The sequence below is a fragment of the Phoenix dactylifera genome, unplaced genomic scaffold (genome assembly GCF_009389715.1).
Source record: "Phoenix dactylifera cultivar Barhee BC4 unplaced genomic scaffold, palm_55x_up_171113_PBpolish2nd_filt_p 000620F, whole genome shotgun sequence".
NCBI lineage: Eukaryota > Viridiplantae > Streptophyta > Magnoliopsida > Arecales > Arecaceae > Phoenix > Phoenix dactylifera.
The window spans coordinates 174,579-191,747 of NW_024068015.1; positions in this window are offsets into that span (position 1 = coordinate 174,579).

Here is a 17,169-nt window from a genome sequence, read left to right on the forward strand (position 1 = left end):
TGAAGGGAAGATGTGAAATGCTGGTCCGTGAAGCTTGGGAAGGACGTGGAGTAGTTGGATTCAGAAGTTGGGAGGAAGGGCTGATCTGTGGGATATTAGAAGGATAGATTCAGCTGGATACGAATGATCTTGGGATGCTGGGATCTAGCGGAAGAAGCCGGGTTTTTCTTTGAATTCATCCCGGATCATGCGGGAGGTCTTGTTGTGGGACACGGGAACTGAGAAACTTGGATGCCGTGAATGCAGGGGAGCTGGGAAGATGTTGTTCCGAAGATGGGATAGGATGCAAGCTGGTTCGCATATGCATGGGCTGCCAAGGACGTTGAGAAGATCCTGGTTCTGTTCCAAAGTAGGGGGATAAGGGAGGCTTTGAATTTGATTTGCGGTTGGCTGAGATCCGAGGAGATGATCCATGGGATGCTGGAATTTGGAATACGGAAGGGATAAAGCTGGGAGCGTGGAGTTGAGAGGTTAGGGAGGAATCACGTAAAGATTGGGCGCAAATCCGGATCGGGTCTGGATTCGGTTGAGGACATGGATGAAGATAAAAGTTGGTTTGCTTGGCATGCGTCGCGGGAGAAGATGACGCTGAGATGTGAATGAATGTGTTCGGCTGGGATCACATGACGAAGAACAGGGGATGTTTCGGTAGAGAGACGTGGAGGAAATGTGGAGAAGGAGATTGGGTCGACTCGGGAGGATGTGGGTCATGCACGCGTGAGCTTCTTCCGTGATGCTCGGCATGGCTGGAAAACAGGGGATGCTCACGGGATGAGGATGACTCCTGGGATCAAGCCGAAAGATGGGATTTGGGTTCATCTCGTGGATCATGGGACTCTATTTTGAGATGCAGGGAATCATGTGGTCCTGGAACATATCCATTCAGTTGGGAAGAAATCTAGAACAACTTTGTTCTTCGGACATGGGAGGGAAGGAAGAGTCTCTGTTTGGGACATTTCATGGGATCAAACATGGATGCTAGGATGAAGCCAAAAGAATAGGATGCGGTTTGGTTCTATTTTGAAGCAGGGGGCTAGGACAAGATCCATGCACACATGGAAGAAAGGGACTTGTTTTAATGAGTGAATGATGTGAAGAAATTAAATGCGAATGGTTGAGATGTGATGCAGAAGAATTGAGATGAATGGCCGAATTAGAATCGAGAGAATCTACTTCACGGGATGCATGCTATTCGAGTTCAGTGATCATCCCACATGAGTTTGACTTGACCTGTATACATTAGACTCGATCAACAAATAATCAAATCAAACTTGAATTACCTCTAATTTATTAAAAGGTGTTGATGAAAGTAATACATTTTTTTAGTTAAATTTACAAAATATGTGAATTAAAATAATGATAAGTGCTATGAATAAGATATTAATTTATGCATTATTTAGCACTTATCATGCATGCATCATGCCAAATTTTTCAAGATTTATTGATGATTGATACGTAGTAGGGTTCTACGCGGTGGCTGGTGGCCTTATGCCTACCCGCACCCTAGGACCGTCGCGGCGGCCCGCCGGGAATGGGGCGGGGGTTGTGACACATGCAAACCTAACGTTCCCTTTCCCAGTAGACTTCAGGACTCCAAGAAATAATCTAACTTTGATGAAATAATGGAAGTCTTTAAAACTGTTCAAATAAATATACCTTTTCTCGATACCATACGATAAATTTCCTCCTATACAAAATTCTTGAAAGACCTCACCACGGTCAAAAGAAAAACCAGCATCCCTAGGCAAGCTGTTATGGCTGCACAAGCCTCATCTCTCATTCAACAACAGATTGCCCCGAAATTCAAAGACCCTAGTTGCCCCACCATTGAAATAAAAATAGGAGAGACGATCATCTAGAGAGCCCTATTAGATTTAGGAGCCAGTGTGAATCTACTTCCCTACTATGTATACCAAAAGTTAGGCTTGGGGGAATTAAAGTCCACAAATATTACCCTTTCCTTAGCAGATAGGATGGTGAAGTACCCCAAGGGGATTGTAGAGGATGTAATAGTGAAGGTAAACGAGTTTTACTATCCTGTGGACTTCGTTATCTTTGAGACCGAATTTGTAATACATCCAGATAGTCACACACTTATAATTTTAGGTAGACCTTTCTTAGCCACAGCAAATGCTGTGATAAATTGTCGAAATGGCATGCTGAAGTTATCTTTTGGCAACATGAAAGTTGAGCTTCATGTCTTCAACATAAGTAAACAACCACCAGACGATGAAGAAATCAATGAAGTTGACATGATTGAAAGTCTGGTTCAGGAGACTTTCTTACAAACTTATAGTAAGGACCCTTTAGAGGCTTACCTTGCCCATTCCGAGGAAGGGGTCGAGCATGCGCTCCCTAATTCTGTTCCCCTTATTAGCATAGATTGTCATCAGCCGACTGTTCTTCCTCGAACTCTTCCAAAACCATTCTTAGATAATGGTTGAAAAAAAAATGAATCTACATTTTGTCTGGCTGAAGACATAAAACTTAGCGCTCTTGGGAGGCAACCCAACATATAAATATTATAATATATATATATAATACAAAAAAATAAAAAATAAAAATTTACTAACATGCAGGTTTGGGGGTTTTTGCCCCAATTGTCAATTTACCTATCCATATCAGGTAACTTCTCCTCTGTCCTATTACTGCTTTAAATTCTCTTTAACATTGAGGACAATGTTAGATTTAGGATTGGGGGTGTTTTTAAGCATTTAAAATAAAAAAAAATTTAATTTCTATACAACACACAAGGTATATAAAATCTAAGAGCCCAATGACTAGTCGGAAGTAGTGCAAAGTGAGTTCTTTTTATTAAGTTCTTTTTAGTGAGTTGTAAGCTAATTAGTGCTTTGAATTTCACAACACATCTGACCTGCATTTCTAGGGTATAAGGTCAACATTGTGTTGAGAATATGGTAGCAACCTTGAATCCTGATGAACCATCTTTTTCTGATTCACAAAAAAAAATAAAAAAAAATGGTGGATTTAGTCAGGTACATCGAAAAGGGCTACCTATTGTCAAAGGTCAGCGGGCTTGTGATGAGGAACCCAAGCATAGGTCCGTAGGGGAGTCTTGATGCCCGACACCTCATGCCAACTGGTGTGAGAATTGTCGACTAATTGCTCGCTACATGGAGGAATTATCATAGGAGTAAAAGTACACAATATATACATTATCATGTTTCTTGAAAAAAAAATTATGTATATTGACCTTAAGAAGACAATAGTGTGAAAGCCGTCGTTGCAAAAATTCGAGTAAACTGGAATATTACAGATAAAGCCCATGAAGTATTAAAGTAAACATCCACAGCTCTCGAAATCCTGCAGATAAGATAATTTTGAATCAGCAAATAGGTCTTGTCCGACCAATTCTTGGAAACTACTAGCATTAGCGATATTTTGGAGATCCAAAACCTTAGCTTATGCATGGTCCAGACTTCACTGAGCACTCAAGTATAAATAAGTCTTACAACTTCCTAATGGAAAACTTAATGACTTCAACTTAAATTGCATACTAATCTAGAATTTGGGCTACTTAGTAATTAAAACCTTGTGTGCTTTTGAAATTCTTATCAGTTATGTACTTGAAATTAGACTTTCATTCCATAAAAAAAAAAAAATATGGGATTGAAGTTTGTCTCGTCCACTAGGGTAACCTAGGGGTTTAACGGCTTGTTGCACGTGCTAAGTGTAATCATAATGCTCTACGAAAGTGAGTATTTTATTTCATGTATATATATAATAATAATTAATACTTTTGCACTCTCATTTCTGCACTAAATTGCTAGAGACTAGCAATAAGCTGGTTGGGGGATGTGATGAGAGCACAAAAGTGCAATCGTCATACCATCTTAATTAGTATTATAGCTAATCATTAATAATAAAATTAACTAATTAACATTGTATTTGTGTTTGAGTGCAAGTAATCCAAGAAACCCAATAACATTGGGTTTGAGCCCAATGCCCGGCAGCCCGAGCTCAAGTCAAGCCTGTTAGATGTATGCCCTAGAAGCCAATTTTGGCTGACACATTATTAATTCTAGGGACATAATTTTGTACTTGACTATTTATTATTGAATAAATAAAGGCATCTTTCTATTCATATTATTTATGTGTCTATGAATCGTCCAAGAATTAATAAGATGATGATGCGTATTCTTAAGAGTTAAGAATTTGAGCCATGCATCATTGGTGATTAATTTCTGAATGCTCCTGATCAATGAATCATCACAAGGACGGTGATCGATCCGATCAGTGCACACATTGCTTTCCTTATGGATGGACGAGACTCGAGTCCACAGTGTGGTGACACTGAAGTAATAGTGCAGGTGCTTGTTAGAGAACAAGGGTACTGAGTGTGACCAACACAAGAAGTCAGTTGGATGTCTATCCACTCGTCAGTGACTTGCTTGATGTTGCAGTAGTGTGACTAGTCCTTTGACCTGCGATGCTTCGGCTGCTCACAGTGAGGTTATTGTAGTTTGACTGCACAAATACATGGTCTCTAGCCATATGGGTCCATGCAGTGTAGATTGGCTGCAGTAGGTTCACTGTAGGAGTAGGGTATGCATCTACAAAGAATCTATCGACCTTGATAGAAAAGGAGAGATCCTATGTGATTTATAAGACTGAGTTCGTAAGACCTCGGCCGGGGCAGATTGCATAGTGGAGAAAGAGTTTTTCACTCTCGAACTTAAGTTGAATAAATCTTGACATATGACAGACGAAGGGGTTTGACGAGTTATCCATGACCTCCGTCCTGTAGGGATCCACGATAGAAGGACTGTATCACATGATAACTGCACCTAGAGGTTCATCATTCTATTCTGCTGGGTAGCCACTACATGCTGCTAGGTGTCACTAGTGGATGGTGGGACTCATAGGGATTATCTTGATGATCGATAAACCCTAATGAGTAGAGTTGGAATCGTTCCGACCCATTGAAAGGAGTTTTCAATGATATTATGATAGAGATCACAATATATCTCACTACCAGTCAGAGTAGAACCTATGGGGTCACACACACTAGAGGCATTGACCGATCCGATGGTTGAATCGTGATTAGGAATCATAAGTAATCAATTCGATTGATAATAAGTTGAAGAAGGAACAAAGGGAATTGATTAATTGGACTTAAAACAAGAGTCCTACTTGGAGTAGGATTCGTAGAGTTCTAATTGGATTAGGACTAGGAATCCTACTTGGACTGGGATTCCTACTTGGACTGGAAATCCTATTTGGAGTAGGACTAGGATTCCTACTTGGAGTAGGATTCCTATAATCCTAATTAGATTAGGATTTTTTGAATTAAAATTGGATTTCTACTTGGAATAGGATTCCTAGAGTCCTAATCGGATTAGGATTTCGGATTCAAATTAGAGTCCTAATTGGATTAGGACCAAAATTAAATAAGTCCTAATTGGATTAGGATTTCTTAAGTCCTAATTAATTATTAATCTAATGAATCAACAAGACTCCTAATTGGATTAGGATTGAAGGGGTCAATTGAGTCATGGTTCATTAAGTTCTAATTGGATTAGGACTTACCTAGATTAAACCCAAATTGGTTCACCCTTGGTCCAAGCCTAATTAGATTAGGACCTAACCATGAGTGACCTTCCTAATCCTCCCTAAAGGAGGATTAGGTTAACCATGAAGGAGGGGCACACGCCCCTCCTCCTTTTCCTTGCTTGGTGCGGCAAAGAAGAGGGGCCGGCGCCCCTCTTGGAAGTTTATCAAGGAGCTCCTACAAAGTAGGAGCTCCACATGCTATTTAAGAGGAGGCGTGGGGGCTGACCTAGGGTATCATTGAAGCCCTCTCCCTCTCCAATTCGTGGCCCCCTCTCCTCCCCTTTCCTTGGTTCAGCCGCAAGCAAAGGAAGAAAAAGAAAGGTGGCCTCTTCATCCTCCCTTCCTCCTTCCAACGCAAGGAAAAGAAAGAAGGCTGCAGAGGTTTTGTTCCTTTACTATTCTTTATCCTTCTTCTTCCTCCTCTCAAGCACATTCAAGAGTTGAAAAAGGAGAGAAGATCAGCCATTAAAAGTTGTCTCTGCAAGGGAGCTAGCACCCCGGGGAGACAAAGAAGCTTGATCGGTTCCTGCTTCGTGTGGATACCCGTAGAGGCCGGACACTTGAACGGCTTCAAGCGAACCTTCATCCAAAACCACGATCATCAGTTTGCAGTGATCATCTACCCGCACAAGGTGAAGATCTGATCTTCTAATGTTTTTAAAAGTTTTTAATCCTTATCTATCTATGAACGGTTTTTGAACAACGTTCATGCGATGAACGGTTGATCCCACGCATGCCTCTTCCGCTGCATCTGAAATTTTTGAAATTTTTCTGCGGCATGGGTGGGTTTTCTAACAGTGGTATCAGAGCCTAGGCATCGTAGATTAAGGTAAGGATTAATTATTAATAGGCTTATTAGATCTGAAATTTAAATGGTTATGCATGCTGAAAATTTTTCTGCATGCAGATTTTTTCTAGGGTGCTGATTTTTGCATGCTGATTTTTATGTGATAAAAAGATGATTCTAATTGCATTGTTAATGGGATTACAAAGTTTAGAATCATGATTAGCATGATCAGCAACCTATGTCATGAGATAATCAATTAGATTTCAGATCTGAAAATTATAATTGCTGCATGTGGTGATGATCATAGGATTCAAACCCTTTTGGTATCAAATATAATGACCTGCAATGTGATCTGTAATGTCATGTAATTTTTCAGATGCTTGCATGCATCTTATTTGATGTTTTGAGAGGCCTGCGTGCCTCCTAAAAGAGGATGTAATTTATTGTTATTTTTATTTTACATCTGGTTGTATTTCTGTAATGTGATGTACGTTAACGATCAAGTTAAAGACAAGGCATGAGATGAACGGTGATCTAAGCGGTTGATGACGATGGGATCAAGAGTTGATCAAGGATCGAATCAAGGAGGCTTGGAACCAATTCAAGAGTTGAAGACCAATTGATCGATTGACGTGCATGTGCTTGTAATACGACCTAATTAGAATCCATGATCATCACCTAGTTAAAGTTTAGCTTTATTTGATGCTGCGATTATAACTGCCTGTGATGTGCCGTTTGCATGTGATGTGAATGAGAGCGGGGTAGATAGGTTTATATGTGATGTAACAAACCCAATTGAGACCTAAATTAAAACCTTCTCAATCAAGTCAAGAGTGAACCAACATGAGCAAGTCATATTAGATTAATTGATCTAATTGGTGTCTAGGAAAGCATGAAAGGTGGTTACTTAATTAGGACCTTACTCTCTGAGTAAGGGGAGCCTCCCACCTGCTTACCTGGCCAATTGTTCGATTACCTCTTATGAAGAGCTCAAGTTGCAAACACTAAGACCTGATTAACCGATATTAAGTCCATAGGTCTTCCGCCGTAATAGAGCTGCTAAGGTCTTTCTGATGTTGATTTGTCTCGGCTGGATACAGTGGTCAAGTTGCATCGGGGGGCTGGACCTCTCTATAGACATGAGATGTTGTAGGGTAAAGGTGGGGTTGGGCACCAATAACTGTTAGGTGAGGACCCAATGACGACCTTATTCCTGCAGTTATACGGTGGGTCTGACTTAACTAAGAAATGGGACCAATAACTGTTAGGTGAGGTCTTCATGTCTTAGAGACCAAGTAGCACTGCAACATACTTGAGAAGCATTGTACAAGAGTTGTACACTCATCCATCTATGTGTCACCAATAACTGTTAGGTGAGGTGCCATGTAAATTGGTGAGACCGCAGTACCCACTAGAAACCCTAGTCGCGTAGGATTTCCGTTTTCTTACCAGGGGAGTGTAAGGAATTCGAGAAAATAGTGGGAGATACATTTGTTCTAAAAGACCTTAGAACAGATTAATGATCAAGTACAAAAGTCTAACTAGAATCTTTACTCTCTGCAGATCATAATGTCAGCCTCAAACCCTTTGACCCGTATTCTTGAGACCAACCGATTGACCGGTACCAATTACAAAGACTGGCTAAGAAACCTCAAAATTATTTTGAACTGTGAGAAAATAGGCTACATACTCGATTTAGATATCCCCACACTACCAACACGTGCTACCGATGTTCAGCGTGAGATGCATCAAAAGTGGATGGATGATGACATTAGAGTCAAGTGCTATATGATGGCATCCATGTCCAATGAACTCCAATGCCAGCATGAGAATATGAAGACTGCTAGGGACATACTAGCACACCTGCAAGAGTTGTATGGTGAGCAGAGTCGCACAGCTCGTTTTGAAGTATCCAAGAGGCTCTTCAAAGCAAAGATGCGCGAGGGGCAGTCTGTCCATGATCACGGTCTGACTATGATCAAGGACCTAGACGAGCTTGAGAAGCTCGGTATGAACATGCACAAGGAATTGCAAGTAGATCTGATCCTTCAATCCCTACCTGATTCATTTGGACAGTTTATAGTAAACTACCACATGAATAAGAATGAATGCACTAAGACTGAACTGATAAATATGTTGGTAACTGCTGAGGGAGCCTTGAAAGGTTCAAGGGGCAATGTCCTTGCTGCTGAGTTGACTTCTGGTTCCAAGAGAAAGTCTACTTGGAAGAAAAAGAAGCCTGCTAAGAAGCAGAAGAAAGACAAGAAGCCAAAGAAGGAAGTTCAAAAGAAAAAGGCTAATGACAAAGGAAAATGTTTCCACTGCAACGTCGACGGCCAATGGAAGAGAAACTGTCCTTCATACCTCGAGAGCCTGAAGAACAAGAAAGGTGACACACCTTCAGAAGGTATAGACTTGCTCATAATTGAAACTAATCTAACGGTTTCTTCTACTTCTAGTTGGGTTATAGATTCTGGTTCTAGTGCTCATTTGTGCACTACCATGCAGGGTCTAAAGAAAAGTAGAAGGCTGGCGGAAGGTGCGGTAACCCTTCGGGTTGGCAACGGGGCAAAAGTTGCTGCTGTGGCTGTGGGCACCTACCATCTGCGACTACCGTCTGGTTTTAGTTTATTACTTAGAGACTGCTATTATGTACCTGCTGCTAGCAGAAATTTGATTTCTGTTTCATGTCTAGCACAGGAAGGTCATGTTTTTACATTTGACAAAGACTGCTGTTCTATTTATTTCAGAAATAAAATAGTCGCACGTGGTTTTATGATTGACAGTCTCTATCATTTGCATATGGATGTATCTGTAAATGTGTCTGAGCAAGAAGTGAGTGCCAAAGGATCCAAGAGATCCAGGGATGAGATAAACCAAAAATACTTGTGGCACCTCAGGCTTGGCCATATTGGAGAGGACAGAATGAACAAAATGGATAAAGATGGGCTTCTCGGCTTATTGACTTCCGAGTCATATCCAGTTTGTGAGTCCTGTCTTCAAGAAAAAATGGCTAGATTGCCCTTTGTAGGACATGGGGAGAGGACCACTGAAATACTTACCCTAGTACATACAGATGTATGTGGCCCATTCGATGTGCTAGCCAGGAGATGTTATTCGTACTTCATTACCTTTACCGATGATTATTCACGGTATGGGTATGTGTATCTTATGAGACACAAATCTGAATCTTTTGAAAAGTTCAAAGAGTTCAGAAATGAAGTAGAAAAACAAACTGGAAAACCTCTTAAGGCTCTTCGATCAGATCGAGGAGGAGAATACCTTAGTGGAGAATTTCGGGACTATCTCAAGGACAATGGCATAGTCTCACAATGGACTCCTCCGGGTACACCTCAACTCAACGGGGTGTCAGAGAGAAGAAATCGGACTCTATTGGATATGGTCCGGTCCATGATGAGCTTCACTGATTTACCTATATTTCTTTGGGGAGATACCTTACTTACCGCAGTATATCTACTGAATAGAGTTCCCTCTAAATCCGTTCCTACCACACCGTATGAGATATGGCATGGTAAGAAACCAAGTCTTGGTCATCTCAAGATTTGGGGATGTCCGGCCCACGCCAAAAGACTACAGGCGAACAAGCTAGAGGCTAGGACCATAAGTGCTCGTTTTATAGGATATCCTAAAGAGTCATTAGGATACAATTTTTACGTCTCAGAGGATCACAATGTGTTTGTGAGCCGTCATGCCATCTTCTTGGAAAACCAGTTTATCCTTGATAGAGGCAGTGGGAGGAAAATTGAGCTTGAAGAGAAAGTCTCTGAAAAGCAACGAGTCATGGATCCTATCGAACCCATTCATACAGAGCCAGTACACGATGTCCCTCAACCACCTCGCAGATCTCGTAGGGTCTCCCATCCTCCCGATAGATACTTAGGTATACTAGAAGAGGATACCGAAGGAAATGTTCCTAGTGGGAGATAGGGATCACATACAAGGATCCCAAAACCTACGACGAGGCGATATCTGATATCGATTCCGAGAAATGGTTGGAAGCTATGAAGTCAGAGTTAGACTCCATGCATTCCAACCAAGTCTGGACCTTAGTAGATCCACCAGAAGGTATTGTACCTATTGGATGCAAATGGATCTACAAAAGGAAGATAGGTTCGGATGGAGAGGTAGAGACCTATAAAGCAAGGCTAGTGGTGAAAGGGTACAGTCAACGCGAAGGCATTGACTATCAAGAGACCTTTTCACCTGTAGCCATGCTAAAATCCATCCGAACATTGCTTGCCATTGCAGCATTTCATGATTATGAAATCTGGCAGATGGATGTGAAAACTGTTTTTTTGAATGGATATCTTGATGAAGATATCTATATGGAACAGCCTTTGGGTTCACTTCCAGTGATGGAGATCACAAGGTCTGCAAGCTGCAAAGGTCCATCTATGGACTAAAGCAAGCATCTCGGAGTTGGAACACTCATTTCGATGACGCAATCAAAACGTTTGATTTCATCAAAAACGAAGAGGAACCGTGTGTTTACAAAAAGGTTAGTGGGAGTGCTGTCGTGTTTCTCGTACTATACGTGGACGACATCCTCCTGATAGGGAATGATATTCCCATGCTAACCTCGGTCAAGGTCTGGTTGTCAAAAGAGTTCTCCATGAAAGACCTTGGGAAGCATCCTATATTTTGGGAATAAAGGTCTATAGAGATAGATCTAAAAGGATGCTTGGCCTATCACAGAAGATGTACATAGAGGAAGTGCTGAAAAGGTTCAGCATGGAAAACTCTAAAAGGGGTCTCTTACCCCTAAGGCATGGAATTCATCTCTCCAAGAAGATGTGCCCCAACACATCTGAAGAGATTCAACGCATGAGCAAGATCCCCTATGCATTAGCAATAGGGAGCCTCATGTATGCCATGCTATGTACACGATCTGATATAGCCCTTGCTGTGAGTGTCACAAGCAGATATCAGTCGAATCCAGGTGAAGAACACTGGACAGCTGTGAAGAATATTCTTAAGTACTTGAGAAGAACTAAAGATTTATTCTTAGTTTTTGGAGGATCATCAGAGCGGCGCTTCCACCTCATACGCGACTATGTTGAGAAGAAGTATGTCGAGGTGCAGAGAGTAGACTCCGTGGACAACGTGGCAGACCCATTCACTAAGCAGTTAAGTCAACAAAAGATTGAAGCCCACCTTGAGAAGATGGGACTCAGATATATGACTGATTGGCTTTAGTGCAAGTGGGAGATTGTTAGATGTATGCCCTAGAAGCCAATTTTGGCTGACACATTATTAATTCTAGGGACATAATTTTGTACTTGACTATTTATTATTGAATAAATAAAGGCATCTTTCTATTCATATTATTTATGTGTCTATGAATCGTCCAAGAATTAATAAGATGATGATGCGTATTCTTAAGAGTTAAGAATTTGAGCCACGCATCATTGGTGATTAATTTCTGAATGCTCCTGATCAATGAATCATCACAAGGACGGTGATCGATCCGATCAATGCACACATTGCTTTCCTTATGGATGGACGAGACTCGAGTCCACAGTGTGGTGACACTGAAGTAATAGTGCAGGTGCTTGTTAGAGAACAAGGGTACTGAGCGTGACCAACACAAGAAGTCACTTGGATGTCTATCCACTTGTCAGTGACTTGCTTGATGTTGCAGTAGTGTGACTAGTCCTTTGACCTACGATGCTTCGGCTGCTCATAGTGAGGTTATTGTAGTTTGACTGCACAAATACATGGTCTCTAGCCATATGGGTCCATGCAGTGTAGATTGGCTGCAGTAGGTTCACTGTAGGAGTAGGGTATGCATCTACAAGGAATCTATCGACCTTGATAGAAAAGGAGAGATCCTATGTGATTTATAAGACTGAGTTCGTAAGATCTCGGCCGGGGCAGATTGCATAGTGGAGAAAGAGTTTTCCACTCTCGAACTTAAGTCGAATAAATCTTGACATATGACAGACGAAGGGGTTTGACGAGTTATCCATGACCTCCATCCTGTAGGGATCCATGATAGAAGGACTGTATCACCTGATAACTGCACCTAGAGGTTCATCATTCTATTCTGCTGCGTAGCCACTACATGCTGCTAGGTGTCACTAGTGGATGGTGGGACTCATAGGGATTATCTTGATGATCGATAAACCCTAATGAGTAGAGTTGGAATCGTTCCGACCCATTGAAAGGAGTTTTCAATGATATTGTGATAGAGATCACAATATATCTCACTACCAGTCAGAGTAGAACCTATGGGGTCACACACACTAGAGGCATTGACTGATCCGATGGTTGAATCGTGATTAGGAATCATAAGTAATCAATTCGATTGATAATAAGTTGAAGAAGGAACAAAGGGAATTGATTAATTGGACTTAAAACAAGAGTCCTACTTGGAGTAGGATTCGTAGAGTCCTAATTGGATTAGGACTAGGAATCCTACTTGGACTGGGATTCCTACTTGGACTGGAAATCCTATTTGGAGTAGGACTAGGATTCCTACTTGGAGTAGGATTCCTATAATCCTAATTAGATTAGGATTTTTTGAATTAAAATTGGATTTCTACTTGGAATAGGATTCCTAGAGTCCTAATCGGATTAGGATTTCGGATTCAAATTAGAGTCCTAATTGGATTAGGACCAAAATTAAATAAGTCCTAATTGGATTAGGATTTCTTAAGTCCTAATTAATTATTAATCTAATGAATCAACAAGACTCCTAATTGGATTAGGATTGAAGGGGTCAATTGAGTCATGGTTCATTAAGTTCTAATTGGATTAGGACTTACCTAGATTAAACCCAAATTGGTTCACCCTTGGTCCAAGCCTAATTAGATTAGGACCTAACCATGAGTGACCTTCCTAATCCTCCTTAAAGGAGGATTAGGTTAACCATGAAGGAGGGGCACACGCCCCTCCTCCTTTTCCTTGCTTGGTGCGACAAAGAAGAGGGGTCGGCACCCCTCTTGGAAGTTTATCAACATGCTATTTAAGAGGAGGCGTGGGGGCTAACCTAGGGTATCATTGAAGCCCTCTCCCTCTCCAATTCGTGGCCCCCTCTCCTCCCCTTTCCTTGGTTCAGCCGCAAGCAAAGGAAGAAAAAGAAAGGTGGCCTCTTCATCCTCCCTTCCTCCTTCCAACGCAAGGAAAAGAAAGAAGGCTGCAGGGGTTTTGTTCCTTTACTATTCTTCATCCTTCTTCTTCCTCCTCTCAAGCACATTCAAGAGTTGAAAAAGGAGAGAAGATCAGCCATTAAAAGTTGTCTCTGCAAGGGAGTTAGCACCCCGAGGAGACAAAGAAGCTTGATCGGTTCCTGCTTCGTGTGGATACCCGTAGAGGCCGGGCACTTGAACGGCTTCAAGCGAACCTTCATCCAAAACCACGATCATCAGTTTGCGGTGATCATCTACCCGCACAAGATGAAGATCTGATCTTCTAATGTTTTTAAAAGTTTTTAATCCTTATCTATCTACGAACGGTTTTTGAACAACGTTCATGCGATGAACGGTTGATCCCGCGCATGCCTCTTCCGCTGCATCTGAAATTTTTGAAATTTTTCTGCGGCATGGGTGGGTTTTCTAACAAAGCCAGCATTCCTGCGCGTCCCAACCGCGTCCCAATCCTCCACGCCATCAGCGATGTCCCAGGGATCTCGCGATCAGCCCAGACGCGTCTCCAGCTCCCAAGTCCGCCCTTGCAGCACCAACTTGATCGTGCCAGGCCGTTCGTGTCTTCAGCGCGTCCCCACCATGCCTCACAGCCATCCAGTCAGTTTTCCAATCCTCCACGCCATCAACGCGATCGAAGCAACGTCCCACGATCAGTCGTGCCGACCACACGTCCGTTTCTTCTCCCAGCACGTCTTCACGTCCTTCTCCCAGCGCCCATCAAGCCATGATCTGCTCCTCCCAGCGATCCCACGGCCAGCCCCTCTTCCGTCCGTGATCCCACGCTGCACCCCGCCTCTGCATCCGCCTCTTCCGCGTCAAAGGGAAGAGCAATGGTCCCATCGTCCGCTTCCGAGCTTCCCGGATCTCTTCCGTGCTCCAGCAATCGGATCCCCCAAGCATCTCCCGTGATCCAAGCATTCCCGAATCAGCCTCCCCATGATCCAGCCTTCCTCTTCATCAGCCATCCGTAAAGGAAGCAACCAGCAGCAATACCGATTCCGAGCGATCATGCGTGATCCCAGCCTCCCGCATCATGCCAAAGATCCTGCGGTAGCCTTCATTGTCAGCCATCGCAGCATCCCGCATCCGCCCTCTCCTTCCTCCCGTCGATCCCGCGGCGCTCTTCATCCGAATCCACGTCCTCCTCCCAACCTTCCGTTTCAGTCTCCCAGCGTCACGCGATTCATCCCAAGCGCAGCCCGGATGATCCTCTCAACGTAATCAGGGGGGTGGACGACCTATTTAAGAAGGAGGGTGGAGCACTCGGTGAAGGAGGAGTGGTGGAGGTCGGTTGGGCCAAAGAACATGGGAAGGAGCGCTCGGTTTGGGAGAGAAGAGAGAAAGAAAAAAAAAAGAGACAGAGCATGGCTCTATTTTGAAAAGAAAGAATAAAAAATTAGGGGAGGAGAAGAAAGGGGGAGTTTTGTGGTTTTTCTTCCTTTGTTTTTATGTTTTATTTCGTAGAAGGAGGAAGCACTAGGCTTCCAATCTTCATTTTATTTTTGTAATCAATTTATTTTTATCAAATCTATCATTTCTCTTTCATGAAATCCTTGTTCTAGGTTCAGTTTAATTTCCGCTTTTTATGCAATTTTTTAATTTTCTTTTATGCAATTTATGTTTCAGGCTTCAATCTTCTTAGCTTCCATCCATTTTCTATGCCAAAGCTCTTCTTTGATTAGTTAAATATATAAATGCTTTTCGAATCTAAGTACCTATCTTCTAGTTAATTTCAATTAGAAAACATTCTCTGGTAGACCAGAGAATCATTCAACATCCCCGACATAATGTTTTTCTTTTGTTATTCAAAAATCGATTTTGAATCTGAATGAATGTTTTGATTTTTATGCAACTCCAATCGCCTCCCTGTGGATCGACCTCTTACGACCACTATTCTTCGAGTAGAAAAGGTAAGAGTATAATTAAATTAAACTTTGTTTGTCGGTTCTAACAACGATCTGTTTATCTTATTTTTAGGTAAACAGGAATCGGACAACAGCACTCTATTCGTTGGGTTTCAAGCTTATCCGTAGGGAAGACTCTGTTTTGTAGGAAGCTAATAAGAGGGTCCATCTAGTTTGGCTCGGTTTCTCTGCATAGGACTGGCTCAGGATCTTCTGTGCTTGGTGCCTTCAGGTACTCGAGGAAAGTGGTCTTCGGAAGCTCGTCTGAATTGGACGTCGCTAGCTTTGACAGCAGGTCGGCCCTCACGTTCTTCGACCTGAGAATATGTTGAATATCGAAGTTGTTTAAAGTTGAAGTGATATCCCGTACCTGTTGGAGGAATTTCATCATTGATGGCTCTCGAGCTTCGAAATCCCCCAGGACTTGGCTCATCACCAACTGGGAGTCGCTGAAGACCTTCATGCGATGGACGTTGAGCTCTTTCGCCAACTTTAACCCTCGATCTCCATGAGGATCTCCGCTCGGGTGGATGTGAGGGGAGTGTATTTTCCGAACTTCTGGAGGGGAGACCTCGGGCGAGCCGAGCTTTTGGGTCGAGGAGGAATTTTCTCGTGCCGGAGGATTTGCTCCTTGGTCGGCCGCGCTCCTTATGGCACTTCTTCTGCATCTAGGAAGGCAGTTCGGCCGCCTCCCGCCACAAGGACATGGCTTCCTTAGCCTTGTTATACTTTCGAGCTCGGGCCAGCATCTCTGCCAAGTTGGCGGAAAAGTTCTTCTCGATGGAGAAAAGAAACTTGTAGGACCGAGTACTAGTCTTCAATGCTGACATGGCCATGGACTGGTCGAGATCGCGAACCTCCCATGTAGTCGAGAAGCGATCAATATAGTCTTTTAAAGATTCTTCCTCCTATTTAATGTCGAGGAGGAAATCTGAGGTTCGGCACTGACACCGGCTAGCAGCAAAATGAGTTGCAAACTGCCTGCCCAGCTACTCAAAAGATAGAACTGAGCCAGGCCTTAGCCTGGAAAACCAAAGGCGAGCTGCCTTGCGGAGAGTTGCCGGGAATGCCCTGCAGAGTAGGGCGTTTGTGGTCCCTTAGAGTGTCATGAGGGTTTGTAGCTTTCCAAATGATCCAGAGGGTCGGACGAGCCATCATACGGCTCAATTTGCTGCATCTTGAACCTCAAGGGGATCGCTCGTCAACAGTCCATCGAGGGAATGGAGACTCAGTTGTGAATTCGAGATCGGCGTCGCGCTTCGGGCCTTGTTCTCGGAGCGCCTGGATCTATCGCTCCAACTCCTCGACTTTTCTATCGAGCTTTGCGACGGGCGGGGCTTCTGTTGCAGCTCGGCATGGGGTAGACCTTGCCTTCAATGGTTGTTTCTGTACTCGAGGCATCAGACTTCGGCATAAGCTCTCGGGTGATGGCTGCATGACAAGCCCTCCTGGCTTAGGGTTTGAGCTCGGTGGGAGCTTCAGCAGTGGCGACGCTCCCTTTCGCCGGCTATCATGCACTGCTTGGCAGAGGAATGACGTCGCGAGCGCCATCCTAAGGACTCACGCCCGCAAGAGGGGCTGTAGGCTGGGCTCCTGCCTACTGCAAGCCTTGAACGGCCGCGGTGAGTGTTTGGACTTGCTGGACGAGTAGATTAAACTGCACTGGCTGGACCTGAGGAATTTGATCTACCGGTGCCGCAGGAGGTGGGCTTTGGAGCAAGTTGCCGGAAGTTGG